General features: G+C 41.6%; 1 long non-coding RNA gene across 2 annotated transcripts in view; it reads left to right on the top strand.

Moving 5' to 3' along the window:
• Positions 1 to 13,278, top strand: part of LOC122732523 — a 28,163-nt gene that overhangs the window by 2,021 nt on the left and 12,864 nt on the right. The window contains exons 3-5 of one of the 2 annotated variants that reach the window (XR_006353627.1): positions 46 to 193; positions 938 to 1,087; positions 11,274 to 11,406. This is a non-coding gene — a long non-coding RNA (uncharacterized LOC122732523). Of the gene's footprint in view, positions 1 to 45; positions 194 to 937; positions 1,088 to 3,483; positions 4,804 to 11,273; positions 11,407 to 13,278 lie in introns of those variants that run through there. The other variant, XR_006353626.1, reaches the window with a different exon arrangement.

Below are 13,278 nucleotides of genomic sequence, written 5' to 3'. Positions count from 1 at the left end.
TTCTTTGTAATCTGATCTCTTTTGTGTATTTAAAACATTGTTCAGAGGGGCCATGGGCTCCCCCAGCCTGCCCAAGCATACAGTGACACAAAGTGAAGAGCCCATTTCAGAAGGTGGCATGAGAGCTGAACCTTGAAGGAGGCTAAGGATTTCTCCAGATAAGAAGAGTGCTTTGGGGACATCTTTTTGCAAGGTGGGGAAGCAGGAGATGAAATGTTGAGTTCAGAGAACACCAAATGGGATCATTGGGCTGGGATGGAAAGGCTATGGAAGAAAGCAGTGTGAGGTCTAAAAGGCATCTTGGAGCCAGATGGGGAAGGTCTTTCAGTGTCAAGCTGAAGAATTTTTAAAGATTTTAAGCATGTAAGATCTTTAAGGGCAGAAGCTGCCTTTTTTTTCCCCCCTCCTATTCTTAGTTTGCCACAGTGTCTTGTACAGAAATGGTAGATGCTTAGTAAATGTTGGTTTAATTGAATTGAGCTAGTTACTTAATGTAACAAGCTAAGGTTATATGTAAAATGCGGGTGATAATTAATCAGTAAACATTTATTAATTTAATACCTTCCAGGCATTGTGCTAAGCCTGAGGGATACCAGAGGAGGCAAAAGATCCTTCAAGTCTCCCTGACTTGAAGGTTCTCACAGCCTAATGGCTATGGACCAGATAAATGTCCCTTCCAGCTGAGACATTTTAGTATCATACTCTGAGTAGGTATCTAGCATGTCATGATGCTTTGTTAAATACAAACTTTGCATTTCTGAGTGCTCTGTTAGAAAAATTGAAATTTAAAGAATTGTCATTGGATTGACTGTTTAGTCAATTTAGGTTCCCTGAGCAGCCATCAGCTGTGTAGGCTGGAGTCACTAGTGAGATTGACTGGGTGTTAGTTACCAGATGCCCACTTTAACTTGTCTCTTCTGTGCCTTGTTGTTTTTAGGTATATGGAGTTGATGCATCGGTATTTATGGAATACCTGTTACCTGTAAAACACCGTGCTGGGCAGGGGACATGCCCATTGTTAATAACGGCACCCACCTTTGTTGTGCTTGATGCTTAACCAGGTGCTGACCTCTCAAAACCCTTGGAAGTAAGTCCAAGTTTTCTATCTTCATTTGCTGATGAGGAAACTGTTCCCTGTGTACCTCACAAGGTATCTGCATTTTGTGGTCTAAAGGAAGTCTAGTGCCTCAGCTTTGGGGAATCAGAAATTCAATTTTATCAGTTCACCCTGAGGTGAACCTCAGGGTAGAATGTTTAGAACACCATTTCTCAAACATTTTGGTCTCTGGACATCTTTACACTCTAAAAATTATTGAGGACCACAAGCTATAAGGCTTTTGTTTATGTGGGTTATAGCTATTGATATTTACCATAATAGAAACTAAAGCTCATAAATGTTTAAAAATACACATTTACTGGTGACAGCTAGGTGGCGCAGTGGATAAAGCACTAGCCCTGGATTCAGGAGAACCTGAGTTCAAATTTGACTTCAGACACTTGACACTTACTAGCTGTGTGACCCTGGGCAAGTCACTTAACCCTCATTGCCCCGCAAAAAGAAAAAAAATACACATTTATTAATTTTAAAAGAACAATAATAAATTCATATATGTTAAATTCATAAATATCATTTTTATGAAAAATAATTATTTTCCAAAACAAAAATTTTAGTGAAAATATTGACATTGTTTTATATATTTTTGCAAATTTCTTTAATGTATGGCTTAATAGAAAATATTTGGGTTCTTATATCTGGTTCTGCATGCAGTCTGTTGTGGTGTGTTGTTTTGGTTGAAGTCTATGAAGAAAATCCAGTCTCATACAGATATGTAGTTGGAAAAGGGAGGAGTAGCTTAACAGCCAAATAACATCTTAATATTAGTATGAAAATAGTTTTGATCTCACTTATACCTGAAAGTTCTCAGGGATCTCCAGGAGTCCATGGACCACACTTTGAGAAAAACTGATCTACAGCAATAGTTTAATCCTGAATGTTTTAAATAATTGCATATGTATAACCTATATCTGTTTGCTTACCCATCTCTGGGAGGGTAGGGAGGAAGGGATAGAATTTGGAACTCAAAACTTTAAATAAAAATGTCTAAAACATTGGGAAAAATAATTCAATCCTGACTCCACTCACCACAGAGCATAACTTTCTAATGACCAGCTACTTCCCTAGTATCTTTTTGGGGGGCAGCTAGGTGGCGCAGTGGATAGAACACTGGCCCTGGAGTCAGGAGTACCTGAGTTCAAATCCAGCACCAGACACTTAACACTTACTAGCTGTGTGACCCTGGGCAAGTCACTTAATCCCAATTGCCTCATTAAAAAAAAAAAAGAACCTAGTATCTTTTTTGCTTGCTCAGTGCCACATAAACACTGACATGGTCTTTCTTTGGGACTTTGAAACCTTCTGTTTCTTTTTTACCATAAGCATACTACTATTTCTAAGATTAGTTTTTCTTACGTTAGGTCATATTAGATTTTCCAAATCAATCATCAGATTTGTATGAATCACCAGCATGCCTGCCAAGCACTGCCGTAAATTCAGAGATAGAGAAACAGTCCTTGCCCTCAAGACGCTGATGCTCTGGGCTGGGATAAGACTATATCACACACATATCTAAAGAGATACAAAATACATACAAAGTAATGGGGTGGTGGGAGGAGATGCACCCAGGGGAATCGGGGAAGGGCTTCATGTGGGCTGCAGTGCTTGAATGTAGCTTGGAAGGACCCTAACCCTGTGAAGCAGGCGAATGCCTTCTGGAGATGAGGCCCAGAGAGGAGGCAGCAAGCAGAAGGGTGCATGTGCAGGCCCGTTTGGCTAGTTCCTGGAGAGCATGCAGGGGCTGACTCGTGATGTGAAAGGCAGGCCAGAGCCAGAATAGAAAAGGGTTTCCATGGCAAACTCCTCTGAGTGTGTGTTGTGGGACCATGGAAAGAACACTGAGCGCAATCAGGAGTACCTGGGTTGCCTAGCCCCACCCCTGATGAATGCTGTGTATGACCTAAGTGGATGAGTTGTGAGCTTCCTTGCATTTCTGGATCCATTTCTGAAACTGGGATCCGGACTTCTATCCTAGAGGCAAGAGCCAGCCTCTGGGGCTTTGTGGTTAGGGCAATGCCCTAAGCCCTGGGCTTGAGGAGTATCATTTTGGCAGCTAAGAGAGATAGGGACATTGTTGGGTGATGAAAAGATTAGTGACCTGGGACTCGGGCCACCAGGGTTCTAGTCGTGTCTTTGCCACTAACAAGCTCTGTGGCCCTAGACAAACTACCTTGCGGTTGTCCCTCGATTTTTTTCATCGACAAAACAAAGGGATTGACGAGGATCTTAAATTTTGAGAGTTGATGCTCCCTTATTTCACAGATTGAGAGCTAAAGGTGACTTCAGAGGTTTCTAGTCTTAGGCTGTTTTACAGATGAGGCAGCTGAGGGGGCATAATAGTCGTCTGATCCAAGCTTCTTGTTTTACAGATGAGCAGACCGAGAGCCCGAGAAGTCCAGTCATTCTATGAACAAGCATTTGTTGGGAGGCGCCGGCTACTGTGCTCAAAGAGAGGCCCCATTAGGCCCTGGCCTCAGGGAGCTCACATTCTAATGGGAGACAGCTAGGAAAGTAACGAGGCGCTTACTACAAGAGGGGCCTGGAAGAAGCTTCTTCACAAGAGGCCCTGAGGCAGCCCATGAGGTGGCCCAGGCAGCCATGTGTGACGACATGTTGGAGGAGCAGCTTGGAGCCTTTGGGGAGAGAGGAGTAGAGGTTAAGGAGACTGGAATCGAAGGAGCTTCAATTGCTCATCCTTTCACTAATGGGGGCGCCTTGGACTTGCCTGGGCTAGTACGGGAGTCAGATCCACCTTTGAAGGATATCATTTCGCAGCGAAGGGGAGGATAGATTGGAATGGAATGGGGAAGAGATGTGAGACAGGGATACCAGTTAGAAGGGCACTGCAGTAGCCCTGGTGATCAGGCCTAAACTAGGGCTGCCGGTGTGTGGAAACAAGGGCGTATTGTTTGAAAGGTGGGAAGTTGGAAAAAATGGTTAAGTGACTTGCCCAAAGTCTCAGAGGCGGTGAGGTGTTGAGCCAGGACTCAAACCCAGCTCTGAATCCCAGTGCGCTGTCCACCACTGCACCATTGTGTGAAGGAATCCACCAAGCTGGCATTCTGTTGTTGACTATTCGTTTGTTGATTTATTGATTAGCATCCATTTGGAGGGAGACTTTTTCTGGCACCCCCAGCCAGATTCTGTGTGGTGCACTCTATTTGAAACCTGCATTTCCCAGTGAATTTTGTGTAATTCAGACACTACGGCCAGTAGCAGATTGTACATAGTCATGGGCACTGGCTGAGTCTTAGGAAACAGAAGGGAGAAAGTAGTGTGGCAAAAAAATGGAATTTGGCAGACTGATTGGGATGGGCCACACCTGGCATGTCCTGAGTGACGGATGCTGCTGATGTCAGCAGGAGAAACCACTCTCCACAAGCAGTTTGAAGGACCTCCCCTTTTAGGGGAGGGAGAGTAAACGTGCTAAGGCTCTTTCCAGTAGCTGAGCTGTGGGAGCAGATGAGAGAGAGGTTTTTCCTGGCAGTTTGTCCTGTGGGCCCTGGCTGCATGGCTGTTTCCCATTGAAGCTATAGACCCCAGGTGGTGAGTTAACAAATGAGTCTTGCTCTTTAAAATTAACTGAGCTGGAAGCGAGTTTGGGGATTATCCATTTTTCTTTTTCCTATTCCCTTCTCTTTGACTTTATTAATTTCAACTTTGCTGTTTATTTTATTCCCATTAATAAAACCTGATTCGTTTGTGGAAAAGAGGCTGTTAGACTCCTTTCTTATTGGCCTAGGAAAAATATCCAAAAAGGCAGTTTGGAGGGGAGGAAATTTTGGACCTAGAGGTCCCTCATTATTTTCTGAACCCCAATATTAAGGCGAGCCACCCAATTAACTCTCCCTATATCAAATTTGGCCCCAACAGTAGCCAAAGGAGAGAAAGGAAATGGGGGTGTGCATTCCTCCTGCACAGAACTTGCGGGCACCCTTACAGGTGCTGAAAACAGGATTGGGAAAGAGAAAGTTAAGTGGATATACATTTTCAGACATGGCCAATGTGAATTTGTTGCAGTGCTATGCGTGTTTGTGATGAGAATTTAATTTTTTAGTGTTTGGGTTTTTTGGGGGGTTGGGGGGGGTCTAGTATAAATGCATATAACAAGTTTTTTAAGGAAAAAAAAGGTTAAGTGTTATGTGTAGTACCAAACCTTGCATATAATAGGTCTTCAGTAAATATTTGTTGAATTTTAATGGGATCTGCTTTCAGGCCGTTCATAGGATTTTTATTTTGTTTATTTATCCCTGAGAGGCAGTGTGACATAGTGAAATCAGGTCTAGGCTAAACATGAAAAAAATAGAAGCTGAAAGGAAATAAATGTTTTAAGTGTCTTGTTCCTTTTACTCTAAATAACCTTTTAAACATCCTAATTCAGGAAAAAACATCCTAACAAATATGGACCTTTTGCAAAGGTATATTAAAGCCCATCTCCATGCCCCCACCCCAAAAAAAGCAGCCTGTAGGGAAGAGAACAAAGGAAGAGAATCCTCACAATGTCTGACAAACCCATCCTTTTGTCCTTTTACACTAAATAATGGCTTAACTAGAAATTCTGGGTCCTTTGCGAATAGTTACTATACCCTTTTGTTAACTACAAATGTTCCCTAAATCCCTGCCTTGTTAGATGCATTTAAGATTATGGAGAGTGTGAAAAAGGAGGCAGAGCCAACTAGCTGTATGACCATTTGTTTGGTATGTTTTAGTAGGGATTCTTTTCAGGTATGGGTTGAACTAGGTGGACACTGAAGTCCCTTCTATGATAAAATGTTGTGTTTCTAGTAGAAAATATCCCCACTATGTTCTCTTTTTCCTTTCCTTTTTTTTTTTTGTCGTATAAATCAAAGCAGTATGAATAGCTAACCCTTCAATAAGGTAATCTTCTCCAGGAAGTACCAATTTGAAGAAAGTATTATGTGAGTCTTAGAGGTAAGATCATGGTACCAGACACACAAGTCGTTAGTAAATACTTGTTTGTTTGTTTGTTTTTTCGGGGCAGTGAGGGTTAAGTGACTTTCCCAGGGTCACACAGCTAGTAAGTGTCAAGTGTCTGAGGCTGCATTTGAACTCAGGTACTCCTGAATCCAGGGCCAGTGCTTTATCCACTGCGCCACCTAGCTGGCCCCTCTAGTAAATACCTGTTAAAACAGCAGTAGATAGGAATCTCTGCATCTTCTTAGTCAAATTTTTAAGGATCTCTCCAATCCTTAATTTCCAGGCTTTTTAGAGGTGACTAGGTAGTGCAGTGGATAGAGTGCTGGGCTTAGAGTCAGGAAAACTCTTCTGGAGTTCAAATCTGTCCTCAGACACTTCCTATCTGTGTGACCCTGGGCAAGTTACTTACCCCTGTTTGCCTCAGTTTCCTCATCTGTAAAATGATCTGGAAAAGGAAATGGCAAGCCATTTCTGTGTCATTGCCAAGAAAACCCTAAATGGGGTCACAAAGAGTCATAGGTGAAAAACTGAACCTTGGCTGTGCTTGCTAGCTTGCCTACAGTTCCAAGTACTTTCCATTGATTCTGATGTGAGAGGTGGATGCAACAGCCCTAAATTCTAGTTGGATGAGCAAATTATTAGTAGCTTTGCAGGATTTTCCAAACCATTTTCCCCAGGATCTTGTCACAAGATGTCTGAATGAAAGCTGCCTTGATACTGATTCATGCCAACTGAAATATTTAAAATCTTTTATCAAAGCCCTTAGAGATACCAGAATCCAATTCCTTACCATCAGGTAATATTCCTTTCAAGTGGAAAATGTAAAATGAGTAATTAATATGAAGGAATTTAAGTAAAGGATGAGAATCATTGGTTAGCCTCATAACCTTAAAAGTTAAAAATCATAAAAGGAGTGAAGAAATTCTGAAATTAAAAGGTAATCAGGGGGGCGGCTAGGTGGCGTAGTGGATAAAGCACCGGCCCTGGATTCAAGAGTACCTGAGTTCAAATCCAGCCTCAGACACTTGACACTTACTAGCTGTGTGACTCTGGGCAAGTCACTTAACCCCCATTGCCCCACACAAAAAATAAAAAAATAAAAGGTAATCGGGGCAGCTAGGTGGTGCAGTGGATAGAGCACCAGCACTGGAGTCAGGAGGACCTGAGTTCAAATCCAGCCTCAGACACTTGACACTTACTAGCTGTGTGACCTTGGGCAAGTCACTTAACTCCAACTGCCTCACCAAAAAACAAAAAAAAGATAATTAGTATTTGAGACTACCCTTGGGTTTGTGGTAAAAGACTAAATAAATCCTAAGAGATGTGAGCCTGTAAACTAGGGGTATATATGATCTGGTTGGTCCACTTATGTATCTTGAAAATATACTTTAGAATGTAAAACAAATTAACCTCCTCCTTCCCTGCCCCCCCAAACAAAAAAGATAATACAGTTTTGCAGAAGAAATAACAGGGAAAGAACTACAATTTAAAGAATTTGCCAATGTGCCCCTTTCAGGTCTTTTTATTGTAATAAAACATTATTGCTAAGGCTTTCAAAGGACAGTTAGTTCAGCCAATTACAAATCACCTGCTGTGTTTGGAGTACAGTGCATCTAGAAATAAAAATCAGATTTCCCGAGCAGCCATACTTGACTATAAGACCAAATCAGCATACAAATGTATATGTGGTGTTGGGTACAATTATGGAGAAATGGTACTGTGAATAAAAACTTTAACTGTGTACATGAAGGACCAACACTTCAGTGAGGCAAAAGTAGATCATAAAACATTTCAATGTAGTACAAAATGACCAGTTAGCTCTTTTCTCAAGGGATCATCTGCGAGAGGAAATTCCATAAAATAAAATGTTGTGTCCCAGTTCCAAAGAGGAAAAATAAACACATTTTAAATGGTACACTTTGTATATCACTGGCCAGAAAGTCATTTTTTCCGGGAGTGGTTACCATGGTAACATGAACTGTTTATATAACATCAAGGGGGGAACTGGGTCACAATAGTGAAGGAGCTTAAATTTTGCAATTATTTTGTTTAGGGGAGTGGGGGGGGGAGGACTTGATGTAGAGAAGAAAGGTTTCATGCTATATAAAAATATATACATATATATATATATATTTTTAAGTTAGCTCAAAATCCATTAGTTTATAGAAGTGGGCATAACATACTTTTGACTTTCCGGTAAAACGTTAAAATAAGTGCAGATTAGTGTTTAAAGCACCAGCCCTGGATTCAGGAGCACCTGAGTTCAAATCTGGCCTCACACTTGACACTTACTAGCTGTGTGACCCTGGGCAAGTCACTTAACCCCCATTGCCTGCAAAAAACAAAACAAAAACAAAAATAAGTGCAGATTTATCTTTTTTATTATTTCTAGATGTAAATTCTTCACCGTTAGTCAAAGGTTTTATGAGTTGCTGTGGCCACCTCCCAAATCATGACATTGTGCTGATAAACCTCTCTGGAGGCCGTATCCTTTGAGTACAGAGTCCATGGATGGACTCGAGTGCCAACCCTTTTCAGCTTGGCAGGTGTTTCTAGAGGTTGTACTTGGTTGACATAGTCTTTATGTACCATGATGAGGCATCACAGTAGAAATTTGTATGGTGAACTTTCATTTTTCATTGGTAGGGAGAATTTCCTTGAATTATCCACAAGGATGAAAGCAAAGACTTTTGAAACTGTAAAATATCATTGTATCTTTCATCTAATATGGTGTTTTTGCACAATAGGGTAGATTTTAAAATTAAATAAAACAAATGGATGTCAGCCCTTTGGGCATGTTTTATTCTTGGTTTGTTTTTTCTTGTATAGATCCCTCTTCCTGACATTTCATCTTTCTATGTGGCTTGTTAAACCTTTCTTAGAAGAAAACAAAATGAACTCTAGCCACACAAGTGGGTTAAGGGGAGGCAGGTCTTTTGGCCAAGACATTTTCTCAGAGAGCAGTGAAATAATAACCCATTTTTGCCCTTTCCTCAGACCCCACCCCCTACTCTGTCTGATGGAAAGAAGTGGGGAGCAGGGTTTTATTCTGTGCAGTAGCATTTAGAAACTGTAGTAGCAGCAGTGTATATAAACTAAAATATGGAGTTTAGGAGGAAACAGCAAATTAATTTAGGTTTTCCTCCTAAAGAGGAAAAAGGATTTTGAAGGTTGTCAGAGTTGATGTTGTGAATTCACCTGTAGGGATTACCATCAAATCTGAATTTTCTGGTGATGAAAGGTACCTAGACTAACCCCTCATTTTATAGGTAAACATATGGTGGCTCAGAAGTTAGTGACTTCTGTAAAATCACACAGCTAGTTAGTGTTTGCTCTCTCCCTTACTCTCCTTCCCCTTCCCCCTCTTTGTGTGTGTGTGTGTGTGTGTGAGAGAGTCTGTGATTGTGTATGTGTACACACACACACACACACATGCATATCAGTGACCTCCTTTTTGGGAATAGATGTATTCCTGAAAATTGTAAATGGAATCATTTTCTGATTGACATCTGTGGCAAGTTGTTCCTTGAAGGAAATGGTCCTTGCAATAGTATGAAAGTGGCAGCGCTATAGGGCAGCTAGGTGGTGCAATGGATAGAGCACTGGCCCTGGAGTCAGGAGGACCTGAGTTCAAATCCAGACTCAGACACTTAACACTTACTAGCTTTGTGACCCTGGGCAAGTCACTTCACCCCAATTGCCTCACTAAAAAAAAAAAGAAAAAAAAAAGAAAATGACAGCGCTTCAAATATTTTTAAATCACCTGTCGTCCGTCCCCTCCCCCCCCCCCCAGCCAATTTTCATGCCTCTTGATCTTTCTGCCGCCTTTGTTAGAGTTGACACTCTCTCCTGGATAGTTTCTCTTCTCTGGGTTTTCACGGCACTTCACTGTCTGCCTGTTGCTTCTCAGGCTTTTTGGATGAATTAACATTTATATCACACTCTCTAACTGTGAAAGCACCCAAGGGTTCGGTCCTGGACCCTCTTCTTCTCTTTCTATGTACTCTGACCTGGTCACTGTCTCAGCTCCTATGGAGTCTCCAATTCATACACACACACACACACACACACACACACACACACACACACACACAGAGTCTCTTGAGCTCTATTGCCAAGTGGACCTCTAATAGGCATCTCAAACGCAACATGCCTAAAACTTAACTCATTAACTTAATCCCTCTTTCTGAATTTTCCTATTTCCATTGAGGGCTCCACTCTCATTCTAGTCAGTCACTCACGTTTGGAATCTGGATGTCATCCTTGGCTCCCTCACTCCACATATGTAATCATTTGTCACTTCTTGCCATTTCTACCTCCATAACATCTCACATATGTCCCTTCATCACACCCTTCATCATTGTAAGGCCTTCATTACCTGTCACCTGGACACTTGCAGTAACCTAATTAGTCTCCCTGTCTCAGGCATCTCACCAGCCATTTCATCTTCTGTATAAGCTACAAAACCGATTGCTCTAAAGAGTAGGTGTTACTATGTTACCTTCGTACTCAATTACCTCTAGTGGCTCCCTATTACCTACAGACATTTACAGTTCTTCACAACCTGACTGCATCCTGCCTTTCTAATCTACTTAAAAATTATTTCTTGCCAAGCACTCTGTAGTCCACCCAGACTGGCCTTGTCGTTCCTCATCCACAACATGCCATCTCCCATCTCTGCCTTTTCTTGGCTATTCTCCATACCTGCAGTTCACTCCTTCCTTACCTCTGCCTCTTGGAATACCTAGTTTTCTTCAAAACTCAGCTTAAATAGAACCCTGCACTTGCCTTTCCTGGTCTTTCTAGCTGTCGCTGCCTTCCCCTCCAAAGATGGTCTTCTGTCTGCTTTGTACAGTTTGTACATCCCCAAATATGTGCATGCTGTCTTTCCTGCTAGGATGTCAGGTCCTTGAGGGCAGGGACTTTTTTGTATCCCTACTGCTGAGCACACTGTAGGATGTTTAATAAATACTTGTTCATTCATTCATGAAAATGCTTTTAATTATACATTAATATTCAGAATGTCACAAAATAATACTATGAGAGAAATGTTTTCATTAGGCATGGGGTTCTTAATTGGTTTTTTTACATCATGTACCCTTTGGCAGTTTTTTTAAAGCCTGTAGATTCTTAAGTGTAATGTTTTTAAATAATTGAAGAACATTCCAAATTTCAGCTAGCTACTAATGGAAATAAAGATGTAATTTTTTTTCTCATCCAGGTTTGCAGATCCCCTTATCCAACCACAGACCATTTGGTGGATCTCTGGATCCCAGGCCAGGAACCCCTATTGGAGAGCAAGTGTCCTGAAGCTATAGCAGCACTTTCGTCCATTTAAAGCCCTAACTGATGAGGTAAAAGCTTTCGTTCCTACTCTAAAAAGACTCTTTTCTTAATGTAATAGCTTAGTTGGGACTATTAGTAGTGATGCCACAGTTGATTTGACTTTAAATGTTTGGTTTAAGAGAAAATTTACACAATTCATCATTTCCATAATTGCAGGTCCCACATTGTAAATAAGCAGGAAAAGCGGTGTGCGTTGTTTTGAAATAGGGAACAAAGTATTGTAGGATGTAAGCCTGTTTCTATAATAAAGGTCCCCAAACCTTAGGGAGCAGAGATGATTCTTATAATACTTCTCATGATTATACTTATCTGTTTTGTGTGTTCACATTTTCATATAGGTTTCACTGTCAAGTAGAAAATAACTGGACAGCTGGATTTTACTTAATTTGGCTATTTTCTGATGTCGCCCTCTGTTGGTGTTTTGAGGGAGCACAGATGTAATCAGTTTTTCCCACAGAATCACCAGACCAGCTAGTCTTTAACCATCTCATATGGCTCTGATACATCAGATGACTTTATGTCTATGGTTTATGGAAGGATTATTCACTGAAGGCTTTCCTTAAAGTGTTTGTGTGTGGACTCTGGATTTGCAAGAAGGTAATCTGCATTTGTGAGTTAGAGAAGGAAGCAGTTTATCAGGTGCCATAAAGCAGCCAGGGAAGATGAGCAGTAGCCCAGGAAGTGTAAGGGGTCCTGGCTCAAGCATGGGATGCATCATGAGGCACATGCTAAGCACATGGAGAAGAAGCCTTTTCAATTGGCTGTGTAATCAGAGCTGAGGATGCCTTCACAAAGGCTTGAGTTGGCTTCGGAGTGATCCTCTGTCTAGTCTCGGGAGTGTTCTTGGTGGTGTGACTTCTTCACTGTCGGTGTCTGATGAGACACATGGGAGAAGCAGGGCCTTTTTCCTCTGCGGGGCTGGAGGGCCCTGAGAAATAGACCTTGGTCTGTGGCCTCTGCATTTGTTTTTTTCCTTTCTAGGCAGAGGGATTGAAGCATCCAATCCCGTGTGTTTCAAGTGAGGTAAACGACTGTTCAGGTTTCCCAGCATCCATCTGACTAGAAGCCAGGTCAGCATTGGTGCCTAGAGAAGCAAGGAGTGACCTTTAGAAGTCAGCCCAACTGTTGCTGAGACTAGGACTTGTCTAGTAGTCATGTTGTATCTGAATGTGAATTTAGTACAAATGTTATATGGGAGCTCAGCTAAGTTTGAGCTCATTCTCCTCCAGAGACACAGTGATGGGGGCAAGCATGCCCCCTCCTTGTCCCCAGGTGTTAGGGCAAAGCATTTGTACTTCTGTTATTGCTACATCTTTGAAGTAAGTATCCTTTTGTAAAAAGTTAATTGAAGTTAAGTGGTTAAATAGAATGGGAACACTAGTTACTAGTATCTAACGGTGGGGCAACACAGCTGGTGGGCTCAAACCCAGTAGAGAAGAGATATCCACTGACTCCTCAGGTACCCCTAGAAACCTGAAGAGGGCATGTAGCAGTCTGGCTCTGGGAAAGTGGGCCAAACAGTACTTAGTACAGTAGTGATTATACAGATCTGTAGAAAATCAGCTTATGTGACCTCTAATGCTTATCATATCATGGTGCTTTTTGCCTGAGGAGAATGGAGGCCCCTTTAGGGAAGGTACAGTGTCATTTTTGTCTTTATATCTACAGCTTCTGACACAGTGCCTTGCATGTGGTAGATACTTAATAAATGTTTGTTGAATTGAATTGAATTCTAAAGATCTATGATTCCATCAGCCTTGAAAGCTACCTGGTACCCAGCTGTCTAGCTATTCCTGAATCCTTTATGGCAAAGAAATTGATAGAAGAATGGTAGAGGTTCTCTTTTTAATAGGACAGAAGTTACATAGATGTTTGTGTGT

The sequence above is a fragment of the Dromiciops gliroides genome, chromosome 6 (genome assembly GCF_019393635.1).
Source record: "Dromiciops gliroides isolate mDroGli1 chromosome 6, mDroGli1.pri, whole genome shotgun sequence".
Taxonomy (NCBI): domain Eukaryota; kingdom Metazoa; phylum Chordata; class Mammalia; order Microbiotheria; family Microbiotheriidae; genus Dromiciops; species Dromiciops gliroides.
The sequence above is the reverse complement of the archived record's forward strand: the minus strand, read 5'-3'. Positions and strand labels throughout refer to the sequence as shown.